The sequence below is a fragment of the Drosophila pseudoobscura genome, chromosome 2 (assembly GCF_009870125.1).
Source record: "Drosophila pseudoobscura strain MV-25-SWS-2005 chromosome 2, UCI_Dpse_MV25, whole genome shotgun sequence".
Lineage (NCBI taxonomy): Eukaryota > Metazoa > Arthropoda > Insecta > Diptera > Drosophilidae > Drosophila > Drosophila pseudoobscura.
In genome coordinates, this window is record NC_046679.1 from 13,928,110 (window position 1) to 13,946,197 (window position 18,088).

Below are 18,088 nucleotides of genomic sequence, written 5' to 3' on the forward strand. Positions count from 1 at the left end.
TTTAAAATTCTATTAAACCAATTTAAAAATTAAAAATAAAAAATGTTCAGCTTTTATTTGGATCTAAAATAAAATTTTAACATGCAAGATGCACCTTCAAGAGTATCCCTGCCTTCGCTCTACACAGTTTCTTCTGTTTTTATATCTTTGTTGTTGCCGTTGATAAAAAAATGAAACAAAAAAAAAAAAAAACATAAGCACATTTTTGCTATACATTTTTTTGATTTATTTTCTTTTTATGTTGATCTGCTTTTTGCAGCCGTCGCATCGTCGATGTCTGCGCTTTTATTTAATTTCGCTTCCTTCAACAAAATGTTCATTGTAAATATCTCTCTGTGCAACTTCAATTGGTGGTGCTTCATGGTGGTGCCCCTCACTGGGCTGCCTGGTGGTGCCGGTGGTGCCCCTCGCTTTCAGCGGACTTGTCATCCCAGCCCCGGAGATCTTCCCCTTCTTTTGTGGAAACAGGGGAAGGCGATGAAGAAAGACAATGCACAATGCGATCTTTATCAGAGGCAAAAAGCCTGGCAAAACCGTTGAGCGACGAGACTCATTGTACAATATGTTATTTATGTTGTTTAATATTCCCTTACATGTCACGGTCCTCCCTCTACCTCTCTCTCTACTGTAAACCTCCTCCTGCTTTAAACCTTTATTAATCGGTTGTAAACCTTTAACTCTTGTCGTTTCAGGTATGTTTATCATCCGATGACATTTATGTTGACAATTGGCGAGGGTCTCTGCCTGTCTTCTGTCTTGTGTCTGTCTGTGTGTAAGTAAATGGGGTTAAGCAGATCTCAGATGTGATCTATGAGTGATGGGGCTGACGGGGGGGTTTGCATAAGCAAAAGTACAGTTGTGCAAGCCTTGGGAATGGGGGAGAAAGGGTTTTTAATTGAAATATTGGTATTTAAAGGTACTTTGGAAAGGTAAGCGAATATGAATCGGTTCTTGTTTGGTGTTGTAGTAAATACTTGAAATAAATTGTGTTTATTCTATGAAAACGCTTAAAGGATCATTCAATTCAATTAGTAAGGTAAATTCGCCGAAAGTAGTTGCGAGATTTCTTAAAAACATACTAGAAAGTGATCAAAACAAAGACTGTAACGAATAACCAGCCCTAGTAATACTGTTGTTAATAGAAAATACTAAATTAACACTAGAAAATGCTAAACAAATTCTAGAAAATACTAAATAAATAGTAAAAAAAAACACTATTTTAAAAACAGAGAGAAACACTCTAAGCACTAAATAATTTATCAAAAAATACTATTTAAAATATGGTTAACACTGGAAAAAATACAAGCAAACGTTTTTTTTTAATTGTGTACAAAATACCAGAAAATACCGTAATAAATACTAGAAAATACTAGTTGGCAAATATTCAAAGATAACTTAAATAATATATTTAGAATGTAATCAAATGAATGAAACGTTTTGTCCCGAATAACTTCGGTATTCTTTAAAAAATACCAGAAATCTATGGAGAGATAAAACCAATTTTCGGTGAAAAGATTTGGTAAAACAGCTTTCAAAAGATGATAAGGAAAACATTGATTTAGGATATAAAAATACTGAAAAAGCCAATTATCGATCCTTCGATGAGACGATAAAAATAGACTTGAGACGGTCCTCTTTCGTTCGAATTAAATCCAAAAAGAGTACTTGCTGATCCTTTAGAGAAAATCTTTTCACAAACTCAATTTGAGGGCCTCTTCTGAGACCCAAAATTATGCCCCAAAATTATGTAAATTTTGCAGCCATTTGAAATCCCCCGCAAAAAACTTCTTAAGCTTCTCCCTCTCTCCCGTTTTGGTTTTTTCGCGTAGACTTATTCAAAATTAATGGCCATCAGACCAGAGAGAGGGAGAGAGAGAGATAGAGAGAAAAAACGCCGCCTCGACCAAGCCCCCGGGGCCATTGAAACGCAAAACGCCCTAATAAACCTTGAGGTTTTGCTTCGAGTCGATGGCACGTTTAATGCCCCCGAAAAAAGCATTCGAGTCGAGACACCTATATAAGACTTCTAACGTCTATAATTACAAAGCAAATACACGCACAAATACACGAAAGATACGCAGATACGAAGATACGCGGATACTCGGATACAGATACAGTCACGAACGTTCGTACGTTCATATCGTTCGGTCAATAGCCAGACCAGAGAGCTTGTTAATTATGCCCGTCCTCTAACCAACGAAATTATGACAAATTTATGTGGCCAAGAACACATTTTGGAGTTCGATCGAAGGAGAGAAGTTCAAATAATCCGCCCCTTCGAATAAACAAAACGAAAACTACCCATCGTAACATGAAGAGGAACCCCCACAAAAAAAAGCGACGCGCGAGACACATTCTGCGGCAAACATTGCCCCAAAACTGAAATAAAATCGTGAGCCATTTGAAACTTATGACGGGACCGACCAGGGGGTTCATGGTCAAAACAACCTGAGTTCGTTAAAACAATCAAAAAAAAAAAAAGAAGGCAAAAAGAAGCAAAGAGAGAAGCACAAAATAACAGAAAATCATGCGATAAAAAAAGGCGCAGAATGCGAAAAACAAATGAACAAAATTTGTGTGTACTCGCGGGAATGAAATAAAAATAAGAAAACGGGAAAAGAAAACCGTGGAAGATTCGATCAGGGAAATACTCTATATAGATTCTAGGGTTGGGACTTTGGATATTTTGGCCACTAATCCCAATAGTTTCTGTGCTTCATAAGCTCTGTTCTTTCACTTGAAGTTAATTCGTTGCAAAAATGTCCCATAAGCGAAAGGACACATTGCGAAGGACGCAATCCGAAACCATTCGCCACAAGCGACTAGCGGATGGAATCTATATAATGCGATTATTGGAAGGAGTGCTATGCTTCTTAGAAACAGAGATCAAAAGCAGCTTCCACTGTTCCGCTGGTTCCATTGTTCCACTTTCACCGAATGGTGCGGAATGTAGTTGATTTCCCATAAGCGAACGGCCATCGGAAGAACTATCTTTTGTTGCACAAACTTCTTCCTTCAACCTAAAAAGAACTCTCCCAAAGGGTATCCCCTGGAAGAACCCAAGCATTGGGAGAACTATAAAGAGAATTGGGAGAACTATCTTTTGTTGCACAAATTTCTGCCCTCAACCTAAAATAACTCTCCCAAGGGTATCCGCCTGGAAGAACCCAAGCATGTTGAAATATTTTTGGCTGTCAATATTTATGACTAGCAAACAATATTCTAATGGTTATTTCTCGTTGTGTGTGAGATTTCGTGCAAAAGTTTATCCGACTCCCCGGAGAAGTATCTTGTATCTTGAGCAAAAGTTTTTGCATGTATCTGAAGTGCGCTCTCGCTCTCTGTCTATCGGATGTCAGCCCCGTGTCTGTCCATAAATTATGCTCTCTATGGGGGCTGGGGCTTGGGCTGGTGCTGGTGCTGGGCTTCTTCGCTGGTCTTCAGCTGCTTGAATATTTGTACAACTTCTAGTTTCGTTGTCGCTCGTTGCGCCACCGCCTCTGCTTCGCTTCTCTTCCGTTTGAAGCGTGTGCACACCTTGAAAATAACTTCCAAGGTTGCCTCTGGCTCTGCCTCTGCCTGCGATGAGAATGATTGCCACTGCTGTCGCTGTCTTGCTGTCTCTATCTATCAGTGGTTACCCCGTCTCTTTCTCTGTCTCTTTTTGCACGATTTCATTGTATGCCCCGTGCCATGGCCACACTCTTGGCTCTGGGCCCTAGGGTTCTGCTGTGGTTCCCATCATTGCCCTGCCCTGTCCCCGCCCCGCCCTGCCCTGCCCTTCCGCGGATGGGGTACTTGTCTTCTTGTCCAACTTGTTCTCCGTTCAACCCGTTCATCATCCGCCAAGTTCTGGTCTGGAATGGGCTTTGTTTTGCTGCTTAGCCTTTAGCCGGTTGTTGCCACCGCTTTTTGTGCTGTTCGCTCAGTGACGTCAGAAGTGTTTAGCCGGTTCCGGTTCTGGTCTTCATTTCCAATGTAAATCAATGCTAATCAAAAGGGAAGCCATAAAAACGATTCAATGTAGGGAAATTTAACAAATTATCAAACGAAGAAACATCAGAACAAGTTTTAAAAGTGGATTTGAATGAAAAAGGGATATAAATTAGGTTTAAACATCGAAGAATGAGCAGAAACTCTCTTTGGACAGTCGCTTGAAGTGAATCCGTGTAGGATCTTGAGTACGATGAACCCTACAGAAGATGAACCCTATAGAGGTGCTGGAGTGCTGGAACTAATCAGCTTCTGGTTAATAGTTTTTTTATATATTTAATTGAATATATGTTAAAAATATTTTTTAAAAATTATGTTTTTATTTTGTTTATTTTCTTATTAATTCATGGAAGAACATTCAATCGTAGCTTTCCTTAAAAAAGTTGTTTTTTGATTAAAAAAGTTTTCGTTTCCTAAAAAATTAAATTAAAAATTAACCTTTAACATCATCCTTTTAATTTAATTTGTATTTTACTGTTTAGTTTTTAATACATTCTTTAATTTTTATTTCATTATTTATATTGTAATATATTCTTTAATTTTTATTTTATATTTTTAAATTATATTATATTTATATTGTTTACTCCTTTGTTTTTATTTTATTTTTATTTATTATTATTTATTATTATTCAATTTATTCTTTTACATTTTCTAGTTTTTCTTAATTTTTTTTTTTTTTGTTATTTGTACCTTCAATTGTTTGGATTTGGATTTTTGACTGATTTTTGCAGTTGTTTTGTGGCTGTCTCACGTACGTCGAGATGTGTGCATTTTAATGATCTAAATTATGGTTACTTTATTGCGTTATTAATAACATTTTGATTGCATCACGTAGGCACGCAACGAGCGGCGCAGAGCATAGCTCTTCCTCAAAGAGCAGACCCCGAAAAATCCGATCCTCTGCGGCTCTGCTGCTGCTTTGGGGCTGTCAACACGCGCTTCTTGGGGGCTCTGCTCACGTTTCACGTACATATTTTTTGTTTTATTTTTATTTTTTTTTTGGTGGCGTCCACGTAAATGGAAATGGCATGGAAATGGGTGCAAGGTGTGTGCGTGTGCGTGTGCTTGTGCGTGTGGGGCAGTGTCTGCGAGGAGGAGGCACTGGGGTCTCGGTCTCCTCCTTGGATTGGATTCCATACACTGGCGAAGGGCAACGCGAGTTTCATTTTGCAGCTGGTAGAAATCGTGCTTCAAGCGTCCAGCCTTGGGTTTGCCTCCACTTACCCCTGCCCCCTCTTGGGGCACCCCCTTCCCTTCCCTTCCCTTCCCTTCTCTCTTTCTTTTTTTTTTTGGTGGTGTCTTATCAATGTTATTCGAGTGCCGTTTTTCAGTTAATTTTCCGTTTCTGTTATTGAATTTTTACAACTGCCCAAAGTGGGTCAAAGATACAGATACAAAGCCGAGACTCTTTGCCTCTGCTTCCGTCTCTGCCTCTGCCGGCGTCGCAGTCAACGTCAGTTTGTCGGCATCGTCGTCACATAATAAAGAGAGCGGCTATGGCGGCATCCTCGACTCGACTCAACTCGACTCGACGGTAATTTAATGTTCATTAATGTCTGGGCATAATTTTTGGGTACTTCTTCTTTTGCGTGCAACGTGCCACGAAAAAGAAGATGAGGAATGTGGCAGCATCCTTCGACAAGAGATCTGCAGAGATCCCATAAGCGGCAGGCAGGCAGCAGCTGCCGCGACTCTCCTTCGTATTTAAATGGTTATATTTTGTGTGGAGGTATTTTATTTTTCAACAGCAAATTGAAGGTTTAGGTTCACAAGTAGAGGCTGTCTGATCTCATAAGTTTAATGTTCCCATAAACGAAATGAATATGCAGATGAAACAGGGATTGAGATGCGATACATCAAGATACTTTGAGGAACAGCTGCCTGTGTATATACGAAAAGGAAAAGGATGCTCCTGGGTTTATTTCAGATGGCAATCGAATTTATCTTTCAATCTATCCATCTTTCATTCTGGCCATATTCCCATATATCTGCTAAATTATCCATCTTTAATGGATTAATCCATAAGACAAGCTCCATTAAAGCTCTGATTAGCTCTGTTAAAGAGCTCCATTGAAAAGGCTCTCCCATTTCTGGTGGTGTTGCCAGTCATCTCGTTTCAACCTTGTCTGCTGTCTCTCTTTAACCCTCGAAGCTATCTATCTGTATGCTGTCTAGTTATCTCTCTTCAACCCTCAAGCTGTCATCTCTCTTGTCATCTGTCGTGTGTCTAGTTATCTCGCTTTAACCTCAGTTGATGTCTAGATTTCAACCTTTGGAGAGTTTATCAGAGGTTATGGGAAACCTCTGTAAATATCTGTAATAATTAAGCGTTTATTTCTTATATAAAAGATCTTGTAGATCTTGCCATAACGAAATATATATTTCACACTCTCAGAACTTGTTTATAACTAAAAAATCTCTTAAGAGCAGAGACATGATTGCCTTTTTATTTAGGGTATTTAATCCTACCAAAAGGATTCTCAGTCACTGTTTAAAGTCATTTTATATTAACTATAATTATGTTCTGCTTTAAAAACTAATTTTTCCCCATGAAAATCTCTTTGAATTCGTATTTGCGGAACGTTTTTGTCGAGGCACACAAAGAAAAATTCACTAAAAAGAGCACAAAATCTTTAAATATATGTAATGTATCTAAGATACTTAAACTTTTCGTCGATTTACATTTAATAAAAGTCTGTTTTCCTTTGATTTCCCCTAAAAGTTAAAGAAAACTAAGTACAAGCTTCTCAAACCCCTTTGGGGGGCAGTCATGTGGGCGCCGCTTTTACACGATAATTTAAGTGTTAAGGCCACGCCCACCGCCCACCGCCCACTACTGGCTACAATCATTATCTTTCTATAGATCCACTCAAGCGGAAACCGTGGCCAATCGCCGTGCCGTGTGTGGTGGAGTGTTGCAAGCGCCGCAGCGAGCCCATAGATTGGGGGGGTACAACACCTTTAGTGGTACTTGACTCTGCTGGCAGCTGCAGGGCTAGAAAAAAAATGATTGGAGTGGATTGGATTGCCTTGATTGACTGCTTGATTGATTGTTTAGGCTTGAGGGCAGACCCTTTTGGCCGGGGGATATCTGGATGGCTCTAATTGAATTATAATAAACAAAAGAATGGGGTACTTGCGGAGATCTATTCCCCGAGGATACCCCTGGCCTATTCGACAGATACTTGCAGTATCTGCTGCTGTATCTTGTATCTTTTGCTACCCCCAGAAAATCCCCTGTTTTCGTGCACTCAAAATCAATTACAAGAGCAATCTCTGGCCCACACTAAAATTTCACCTCGCAAACGGAAATGAGGCAACATCTTCCCATAAAACGTGTGGCAGTGTAGAGATTTTTGGGCCAAAAGGGGGCCGGAGGTACCCCTAAGGGGATGCCTCCTATGGGGGTGCAAAATCAATATTGTTTGCCATTTTGCGGGAATTGTCGAAGAGCGAAACTGCGATAAGCTGACACACAAGAGAAAAGTGCCAGGAAAACTGCAGGAAAACGATTTCAGCATCTGGACAGGACGAAAACATGGCCAGGGGTGGTGCCAGGGAGGGGTTTATGTTCAGGAAAATGGTTATGGGATACAAGGGTATAGAAAATAATTGAATAAAATACAGAAATTTAATGAAAATTCACTAGAACTTTTACAAAGTATCTTCAGCAAAAGAACTTTCGATTAAAGATACATTTAAAAGGTTTTCCCGTTCCCTGACGCCTCTGCTTTTTTCCGTTTTGGGATCACAGAAATGCATTCAATTTAATATCGGAAAAGCTCTTTCTCCTTGGTCTCAAATGTGTGGATTAAGTTTGGGTATCTTCGAGATACTTTTTACCTCTTTATTTTCGTTGTTGTTGCTTTTGGGTACAAAGAAAGCGTCAGGCGGTTGATAGGCAGCCGGCGGCAGTATTGTTTCAGCTCCATAAACTATTACATAAAACATTGAAAGCAGAGAGATAGAGAAATAGAGGAAGCAGAAAGGTGAAGAGGGCAATGCGAGGCAGCGAAAGAGATGGAGAGAGGAACTGGGAGGAGAGTGGGGTGAGGTGAGGGGAGGCCTGTGACTGAGGTAACGAGAGATTTGCTTAAAGGAGAAATCATTAGATACAAAGTGGGCGACGAGAGAGAAAACGACCGAAATGTAGAGTGTGAGAAAGCGACAGAGAGCGAGAGAGAGGGAGAGAAGAGAAAAGTTGTGTGGAGCGCAAGAAAAAGCTATCTGTCAGATATCCTTACACACTACCCAATGTGGCGCTCTTTCACAGCGTTGCTTAGCATTTAAGGGTGGGTTTTTCAATTATTTAGCTACCTGTCGTTCTTGAAGCATCACCATGATGGGGTTTCTGTTCCTATCGATTACTTTTTACAAGTACATCCCAAAGTTTAACGTTTTTCTCGATGCTCAGATGCCTTTTCTTCCTTGGTTTCTCCTTCTTTGTTACAAACTTCACAGCAAAACCATCATACTTTGCTCTTTGAAGGGTATAACAAACTGAAAACTTGCTGATAGCTGGAAAGGAGTGACAAAGAGAGAGAGAGAGAGTGGATGAGGGTGAATGCAGAGATAAAAGGAGACAAAAGGCAAGTGAATGGTTGGTTCACTGCAATGAAAGGAGGAGGAGCTGCAGTGTCGTGGCGTGGAGTGGGGGGGCGCCGGGCCGGGCCGGGCCGGGTCTATCGTTATGCGGTGATATGTTCAGGCGATATCACCAGACCCCGAACGAGCAGCGGCAGCGCACCCCGAAGCTCAATTGAAGCTCGAGTTATGTTTATGACAGTTTTCCCTGCTGCCGCCGCTGCTGCTGCTTTCCATTTTCCATGCTTTTCTCTCCCTCTCTCTCTCTCTCTTACTGCCTTTCTGTCTGTTTGGGAAAATGCAAATTTGTGCAACGATGCGTTTTGCCAGCATTTAAAACTCGCGCGTGAAAGTCTCCGGAGTCTCCGGAGTTAATAATAGTTTTGCCCCCGACTCCTGTCACTTGTGGCTGCCCGTCGTGGCCCGTTGATGATCCTTATTAATGATGATGATGATGATGGGGCTGTTGATGGCTCCAAGATTATTATTTACATATGCGAATCAGGAAGGAAAACGCTTGATGGATTGTTTGAAAGTGCAATTGGAAGATAAGGGAATATCCCTTTAAACAGAGACGATTCGGCTACCCTGACTCTCTCTCTCACAGTGTGTCTTAGCAGTTACACTTTTCTCACATCTTTTCTCTAAAAAGAATTTCTATAACCAATCGAATGGCGAATTAAATTTCGATTTTCACATGATTTTCGTCACAGTTTTCTCAACTGATTTTCTCTTCAGCTGCTGTTGTGGTGTTTAAATTTTCAGCTGCTGTTTTGCTTTTGCTTTTGCTTTTGCAATTGTTGCCAAGCAGAAATCATTTCCAAAGGCCATTCAACGGATCGGCAGCACTAAATTGTTGGCTTTTGCGCTGCTGTTGCGGCCATTGGCGTGAAATTTGTGTGAATAACTCGAAACGAAACAGAAAACAACAAAAGCAACGACAGCTTTTCACTTTGCCAACCCAAAAACAAACAACAACAACACCAACCAAAACTATGCCTATGATCAGAGGGGGGGGGGGGGGAGGGGGCTTCTGCTTCTCTGGCCGTGAAACAGGCAGCAGGCACATGGCACCACATTCGGGCCTTCAACTGTGGGGCTCTCTGCTCTGCTCTGCTCTGCTCGGCGTTGCGTCCTCCATTTGGTGGAGATTATGCGTGAGTATTTATTGTTTCAACTCGAATGTTTTTCCACTTGTGTGTGTGTGTCCGCAGCGAGGCTCAAATGAGGAAAACTTCAGGGAAAATCAAACGATTCGTAGATGCTCTTTTGGGGAGTTCGATGGGAGCTAAAGTACTGATGGATACTCTCTGCTTTATACTGGGGAGCTCCACAGTTTAATTGGGATTTATTCAGTCAACGATAAAGTGACTATTTTTAATGGGTTTCTACTGCTTACTCAATTATTCAAATGATTTAGAGACTTATCGAATTTATTCATCGATTTTCTGCACTGCTTTACACATGAATCTACTGCTTTACAAAATATTGGCTCTGCTTTGCACGTTACAAGTGAGCCGCTTATTAGGTTAACGAAAGAATCGTCTGATTTTTACATTTGCATCAAATATTCATCCAAAAAAAGAGAGATATTTTAAATTTCAATCAAAAAGTGCCACTAGATTTCTTCAAAGGCCCCAAAACGAATGATTTACTAAGAAGCAGTGTTGTAAAATGTCATTAGACTGTAAAACAGCTGCTTTTTAAACAATAGTGTTGTAAAATATGACTAGTGTTGACGAAGTTTGCAAAAAAGCTCTGTTGAAAAATGTGCTATAAAAATTACAAAGCTTATCTTAGTTTTTAATAAGATATACTGTAGATTTCTGTTGCACTTCTGTTAACCATTCACTTAATAAACGTTGCAGAAGCTTACAAATTGTATGGCCCTCTGCTCTCAAAAGAGTATAACAAATTGTGGGCCTAACAAGCGCTCATTGCCAGCCAGACAGAAGAGGAAGCACCCATCAGGGAGGCAGAGCCCGAGCCACAGATGAGACCCTCAAATATGTTTAAAGTAAACCCAAACTTTCGATGGTTTTAGGCAAACACTCGTGTGTTTGTGCGTCGTCTCATCATGAGATCAGATGCGTGGAAGCCAACAAAAACACACAAAAAATGGTCATGGATGCCCTAAAAGTCGCACACATGACAGAAAGGCAACACCAAAAACCCTAGACGACAAATGGACAGCTATGGGCCAACGCCTAGGCCGACCAGTGCCTCTCCCTCTCTCTCTCTCTCTCTTTATAAAGATATATCTCCAGAGAGAGAGAAAGACTGGGGGGACCCTGTCAACTTTTGACATGATGTCCAATGTCCGAGTGTCTGGTTTTGGTTGATTTATGATTGGTATTAATATCACATCTCTCGAATGTATTTCTTTATAATTTTTCGTTGTACCTTTTTGACGAACATTTCGGTGGGGTTCATGTAGATTTCTAAATGGATTTCAACTTTGGGCTAATTTCACTTTGGCATTTCGTTGTCGTCGTCACAGAAATGATTTCATATTTTATACACTTTTACGGAACGAAACGTTTTCTTCTTTGTCTCGGTTTTGATCCGCCTGAACGAGCGATTATTGATGGATACTTTGTAAGGAGGTTCTTAGTTTTTATCGACGCTTCACTTTGTGTGTGGCTTACCCAAGAAGGGAGTGGGTGCGGTTCTTGGAACTGAAGCGATTTTGGGTTTTAATGAATCATTAAGGTCTTCAGAAATTTACAATCTCGTCTATCTTTTTATGATGTTCCCAAATGTTCACTCAAAGCAGGAGTCACTCTCATAAGCCACACATAAATCATCAAGTCCTATATGAAATTAAGGTTTAATTTGACTACCAAAAAAAGTGTGCGATCTAGCAACTGAAGATTGACTTTGAAGATCTTTCATTAATTTATGATCCATAATAAATCCGAAAATTGATTTATTTTATGTCCCTAAGTCATGGAGACTTTGTTTTTATGGAATACGTAATTTGTAGATTAATGTTCCCTTGAAAATTGATATGTAGGCAACTGTTATACAACCAGACATCTTGAAAAGTATAGAACTTCGTGGTATTACCTAACTTGTTAAAAATTGCTTTTAAAAAACTGTTATACAAATGTTATATGACTGTTATACAAACTGTTATACTGGTTTTATACGCCAAATATTGCAAAATATATCTTATATTGAAAATGAAACTGTTATACAATTGTTAAACATCTGTAATACTACCACATATTACATATTTCAACAAAAAACACATAAAAACAATGATGGTTGGACATTCTTCTGATATTCTATGTGCATGATACTCACTTAAATCTCCTTCTTAGAATTACTCTTAAAACCATTAAATACAATCCCAAACATTAAATTAATTTACATTTTCCCCCCTCTTTTCATCTCATTGCAGGTATGTACGCGTCCATTGGGTGCCATAAAAGGGCCTTCCCTTCAAAACCCATAAAATATTATCGCCCAGATCTCGTTTCGTTTGTCCAAGGATCCCATTAAAGTAAAAACACGTTGCCCAAGCGCGTGAGTAATTATAATTTATTTAAATCGATTACGAGGCATCGAGATGGTGCTCCAGACAAAAGGGAAACTCGATCGATTCGAATCGATGCGATCTGCGTTCGCGGTCTGGGTCTGGGTCTCTCTGGTGACCCATTTCGGAGAGCCCAGCGCAATTATTCATTTATAACGACACTAAAAAAATGTCTGAATAAAAAAAAAGAAGAGAAGCGATAAGCAAACCAGTTGAAACGATCCATCGATGCGTGTGCCCCAAATAATCTAGAGTTATTCCACTCAAAAGGGTTGATCTTGAACGAACACTGGAAGCTGAGCGGGCAAGCAGTCGATCAGCTATTAGAAGTTCTGATAAAGAGCGAGAGAATAATGAAAGCCAGAAGAAGAGGTGCTAATGATCGTTCAATTCTGATGATCGATTGGGCATGCGATCGGGCTACTGTTGTGCTTCGTTGTGCTTTGTTCTGGCTCTACTTCTCTCCTTTGCCCTGTCCATTCTTTGCTGCTAAGCCACGCTGGGAGAGAGCCTGCACTGATCCGCTCTGCAGAACGTTTGGGGTCGTGTCTGCCCTCGTTTTGGCACTTCCTTCCACAGATCGTGAGCTGCCGCTTTGGTTCCTGCCGTTGCCTCCTCTCTCAAATCGGAATGACACACAAATGTACCTGTATCTTTCGTTAACAATCGCATAATCACACAACAAAATGCCTGTGGATTGGAAACAAACACATACCTACTACCTACGGCCCATTAAGACAGTACTTGGGGCTTAGCCAGAAAAGAAGAGCGTTCCAGTAAGGCAAGGGCACCGCAGAGCCCAGGGCCAGAGTAGATGGAGATCCATCTCCACACCCCCGTTTGCTCCATCGCCTTCTCTGAACATTAGGTAATCCTCATTTCGGTTGAAATCCACCAGAAATTGGGTCAAAATTTTCACCTGAAAACGTTTTTTGCCTCTAATTTGACAGACGACAGCGACCGCATTTTGGTGGCATTTCTGTTTCCTTCTCTCTGTCTCGACTTCTTCTCCTTCCTCTTTGGCAGTCTGTGCTTCACTGTTTCTCCTTCCTCCCCCCTGGGTCTTCTTCTTTGGCTTCTTTGGCTTCTTTGGCTTCTTTTACTACTTTTAAACTCTCGCGTTTACAATTTTAATTGCGGATGCGCACACTTTCGTTTTCGTTTCGTTTCGTTTGTGGCTGTCTGTCTCTGTCGCTCTGTTGTTGCCATCTCTCTCTAATGATGTTGTTGCTATCTCTGTTTGTTTTTACTGGATGTCCCCACGCACTAAGTGAGGCCTACTCGAGAGGAAAGCTAGCCTCAGGGTCGAAATATGTGATACCACGTGCCACACGCGATCTGTTCCACCTATGAAGGATAAAAGAATGAAATATGATCCTTGCAACAGGTGCCTGCAACAAGCGTGAGGATCTGTCTTTAAAACCGGCTTTTACTGCTAAGCCACACTGCGAAAGGGAGAGATGCACAGCTGACGCGCTCGAGGTGGAAGATTCTGCTGTCTTTCAGGCTGTAAAGATAGAGCTAAGAGATAGAACTATGCTGATCCAGAATACACCATAGAGTCTATAGAGTGGGAGAGGCTTCTCTTCTCTGGGAGAGGCTTCTCTTCTCATGGAGATGCTTCTTTTCTCTACAAACCCCGTAATACCCTCGAATAAGGGTATGAAAATAAGCCAAAAAAAGGCCACATACATATAACCGCAGCTTACAGTTTCACTTGAGGGAAATCGCACCTTGCCTCTCCGTTTTCTCCCTTCCCCCAACTCCGCCCGCCCCTCTGATCACGACTTACCTCACCTCTGGGTATGACATAACCCAACTTTTGCCGCTGCTGCTGCGACTGCGCTGCTCTTGCCGCTGCTGCCTCTGCCGCTGCCGCTGCGACTGCTCTGTGGAAAGTTAAACACAAAAATTTGTTTGTCGTTCGCTTTGAAAATTTTGCAACTTGGAAAGTTGCTTTTGTTGCTGTTGTTGCTGGTGTTTCTGGGGCAGCAAATTGAATTTCACATTAGTGTTGCAGTTGCAATTACCCCCGCCCGCCCCCCTCCCCGAAAAACGAAAAAAAGATCGAGAGGAAAAGCTCCAGGAAAATTGTGCAATGCGGCCGCACATTTAGAAAGTATCATATGGGGGCCGCGGCCCCTCCCCCGACTTTCATTTGAATAGGCGGCTGCTAACAAAACAAACATACAATAAATTGAGATACATTTCGGAAAAGTAACTCCTGTATCTGTATCTGTATCTCTCTCTCCCCTGGCTAATGGTGGATAATAATAATAATCACTTAATTTGAACGCTAATTTGTGGCTCTTCGTCCACTGGCGTTGCCGCTGCTTCTTTTTCTTTCTCTCCGAGTCGGTCTCCCATTCACTTAATGACTTTCTTTAGCCCAAAAAAAAAAAATAACAACAAAAAAACGATTGGAGATCACCACGGGCTGGAAGGTTGTGATCTGCTTTTTCTCTAAAGTCTAAAGAGGTTTTCCACCGGAGAAACGATGTCTCAGGGAAAATTATGCAAAAAAACAATGAAGAAATGTTAGCATTGGGAAGTCGAAGATGGAGATACTCTAGCAGATTGGGGAAGATAGTGGAAGATCTGATAGATACTCTTTGATAGAATGAAACGATTCTAATAAGAAGTGATTAAGAGTATGGAGTCTTTCAAGTTTTGTGGAATTATCTTCAACCCAAATATACTTGGGTTAAGCCACTGCTAAGCCACACTGTAAGATGGAGATATAAAAGGAGCAATGGAGGAAGATAGAAAGCTGTAGAGACTGATTGATCCTATCTACTCTCTTTAGGACCAGGACATATTCATTATACCTTCCGTGAAGAGCACTTACAATGAGTAATGCCCTCTTTGCCATGGTGATGCCCTGCTCTGCTTTTGGCTACTTCTTGCCTGAGCTTTCGAATGCAAATCGTCTCTCTGTTCATTTGAACAATTTCATTTGGGGTTTTTGAAAGTTCCAGGGAGGGAAATTTATGTGCCGGCCACAGAGAGCAACAACGACAACGATAAAAAAAAGCGAAACGAAACCGAACAGAAAAAAAAAGTTCCCGAGGGTCTGGTAACAATGCGGGGCAATTCGTTATGAGTGGGTGGGAGGGGGAGTGGGTATGGGAGGGTGTTATACGTCGAGTGGGGGGGATTTGATATGGTCTAATGGGGGACCGACGGATGGACGGAGGTTAACCCCAAAGTAAGTGCCAAGTGCGGGGGCGATAGACGGCGAAGGGTCCCGTCCGTCCGTCCGTCCGTCAGTTCGTCCGTCCCCATGACATTTCGACACGAACATTCGTGTTTCTGAACTATTGTTCACCATTTGATTTGTTGGTGTTGCTGTTGTTATTGTTGTTTCTACTGTTGTAAATGCTATTTTAAGATGCATATTCGAGAGAGAGAGAGGGAAATAAATTCATTTTAATAGAGTTTTCACCTTTCGAATTGGGTTTTTTATAACTTGTGTTCGGGTCGCTGGATTGGCGCGATACAAGCAAGCAAGTCACTTACTTTCGATCGATGTCATTTGATAGGTCAACAGGCAGCCGTCGATTGGCGTATAACAGTTGTGTAACACTCTGTTTGTGTGGTTTATGGTTTAGATGGGAGATTTTTGTTATGAGATAATTGTGTTACATGATTATAAAAGTAAAACAGCTGGTATAACAGAAATATAACACTTTTTATTTAAAGTTTATTCAGGATGTCTGTTATAATACATTTTCGTTGAATTTCTTTCTTGAGGTATAACAGTTTGTATAATAGTTAGTATAACAGTTTTTCTTAGAATTTAAGTAACGGGGCTGTAAAAATACGATTTATTTTTTACTTTGAAGAAGATCTACTTGCTTATGTGTGTATAACAGCTGTATTACAGTTGTAACTTCAATCGAATGTTTCTTAGTTTTAGATTTTGTATACCGGCTTGTACGTACAACATACATACAACTTCTTTTTGTGGTATAACAGTTTGTATAACAGTTCATAATCGATCAAAAACTAAAAATAAACCATAAACACCATTAACAACCAATCATGTATTTCTGTATAACACTTTCGCTGTGTATAACACCTCATATAGTTCATGCTGTTGTGTGTATGACACTTCCTAATGACCGCTTATGCGATTTATGCAAATGTACCATCATTCACACCCGCTTGGCTGTTTTCACCGCCCATGTATAACAGTTAGCGGCCATACGAGTGTGTATTAATCTCCAGCTAAGCATCAAACCGAATTCGAATTCGAATCCCCACTCGAGATTCCCATTAACACCCCACCCGCTGTCGCACTGCTCTTCTGTATCGCTCTCTCCCTCGCTCTGATACCCCTGCCATACACATTACAAATTGAATTTCCATTCGCTTTGCCAATCAATTCCAATCTGTGGATCCGTGTGTCCCCCCGCAGGGCTGCGAGGGCTACGAATGCCGGAACTATCCGTTGGCCTAAAAAACAAATTCATGCACTTTTTCCATCCTCTGCGATTTCACTCGTCGGATTCGTAACACCCCAAAAAAGAGAGAGAGAAGAAGAAGAAGAAGAGATGCAGCAACGGCGAAAGAAAGACCTAAAATTTATATTTAAAACAAAAAGAGACTGAAAATATCGCCGAAACCACCCGCGATTTGTTTGGTATCCAAATCTCACCCGCGCTATCATACACGACGACGACGAAGGCGACGATGACGCTGAGGGCCCCACACTGTTGCCATCAACTCTCTTTTTCTGCCGCTGCCCGATTATCTACACCTTTCACCTTTCACAGCAACAACCCCGGCCCGGCGATGCTCAACCTTTGTTGTAGTTTCTTCTCGAAAAAGCCGGGCCGAGACGAGCCGGGCCGGGCGCAAGCATTCAATTTGCTGGGCTTTTGGGCAGCCTTTCTAATTTCAATTGTCTTTTAGTTGTGCGATTGTTGTGCAATCGAATTAATTGCCGAACTCCCGCCCATAGAGGCGGGGGGAGTAGCCCTGGGGGAGTCCATGGCCCTTTGAGGCATTCCAATGGTGGATAACCCTAAACAGAGTAGCCATCAAGAGTAGCCATAAGTATAGGCTATCATTCTCCCATGCCTTCAAATTATGTTGACCCTCCAGGGAGCTCTACATGAAAGCATGCACTCAAGCAGTGTGGCAACCCTGCCCCAAAGACTTGCAGCACACATGCTCTCCCGCTCCCTTCTCCCTCTGCTATTGCTGCCGTTTCTTTTCCTCATTCTTAGAGTGACATTTTACAAAACAAAACAGCAGCGTCGCCCACTAAAAACCCGACGTCGCAGCTCTACCCAAAATTGTATTACATAAACGCGTCGAGGGATTTCCACATACCACCAACAAAAACAACAACGGCACACATAAAGAAAAAAAATTAGTTTCACCTCTTTTTCATGGCTTGAGCTTTAAAAAGCGCAGCAAATTATAAAATAAGCAAAACCGAACCAACAAAAAAAAAAACTCCAAAGAAAGGGTAGAAAATGTAATACCCGAAGAACTAGATACCTCACGATGTGGGAGATTTTTATCAGATATGGTCTTTAGATTTCTTTTGATATTTCTCAGTATTGAGTGAAATAATATTGGAGAAATGATGCTGAAGTGTGGCGGGATTATTTTTGGTAGAAAAGAGTCTTAAAAGTGTGTCGCGGTTCTTGGTTTTGGTTTTATTAAGTTCTTTATTTTTACTTCTGTTCTTTTCTTTTGTGGATCGTATAAGACATATCGCACTAGAGTATCGGTAAGGGTTAATATCGGGGTATCGGTAAGGGCTAATGTTTTGCCTTACACAAGCGATAGTTCTTAAGAACTTCTTTTTAATGAAAACTATATGATAAAAGTGGTTCCTAAGGGTTCCAAAGGGTAGTCCCCTCTCGCTGCTGGTCTAGTCGGTCATACCCTCTTCTCTATGGCCAGGGTATGTGCAGCTCAGAAATAACAATTTTTATCTCAATGCGAGACGCG

At 41.2% G+C, this 18,088-nt stretch overlaps 1 protein-coding gene and 2 long non-coding RNA genes across 4 annotated transcripts in view; all 3 read left to right on the forward strand.

Moving 5' to 3' along the window:
* rdx (BTB/POZ and MATH domain-containing protein rdx) overlaps positions 1-18,088 on the forward strand; it is a 70,447-nt gene that overhangs the window by 28,434 nt on the left and 23,925 nt on the right. The window lies entirely within an intron of this gene.
* Positions 691-16,246, forward strand: LOC117183292 (uncharacterized). Its single transcript, XR_004468435.1, has 2 exons — positions 691-768; positions 11,984-16,246. It is a non-coding gene; the product is annotated as an uncharacterized lncRNA (long non-coding RNA).
* On the forward strand, positions 9,612-9,937 carry LOC117183291 (uncharacterized). The gene is made up of 2 exons (XR_004468434.1): positions 9,612-9,734; positions 9,792-9,937. It is a non-coding gene; the product is annotated as an uncharacterized lncRNA (long non-coding RNA).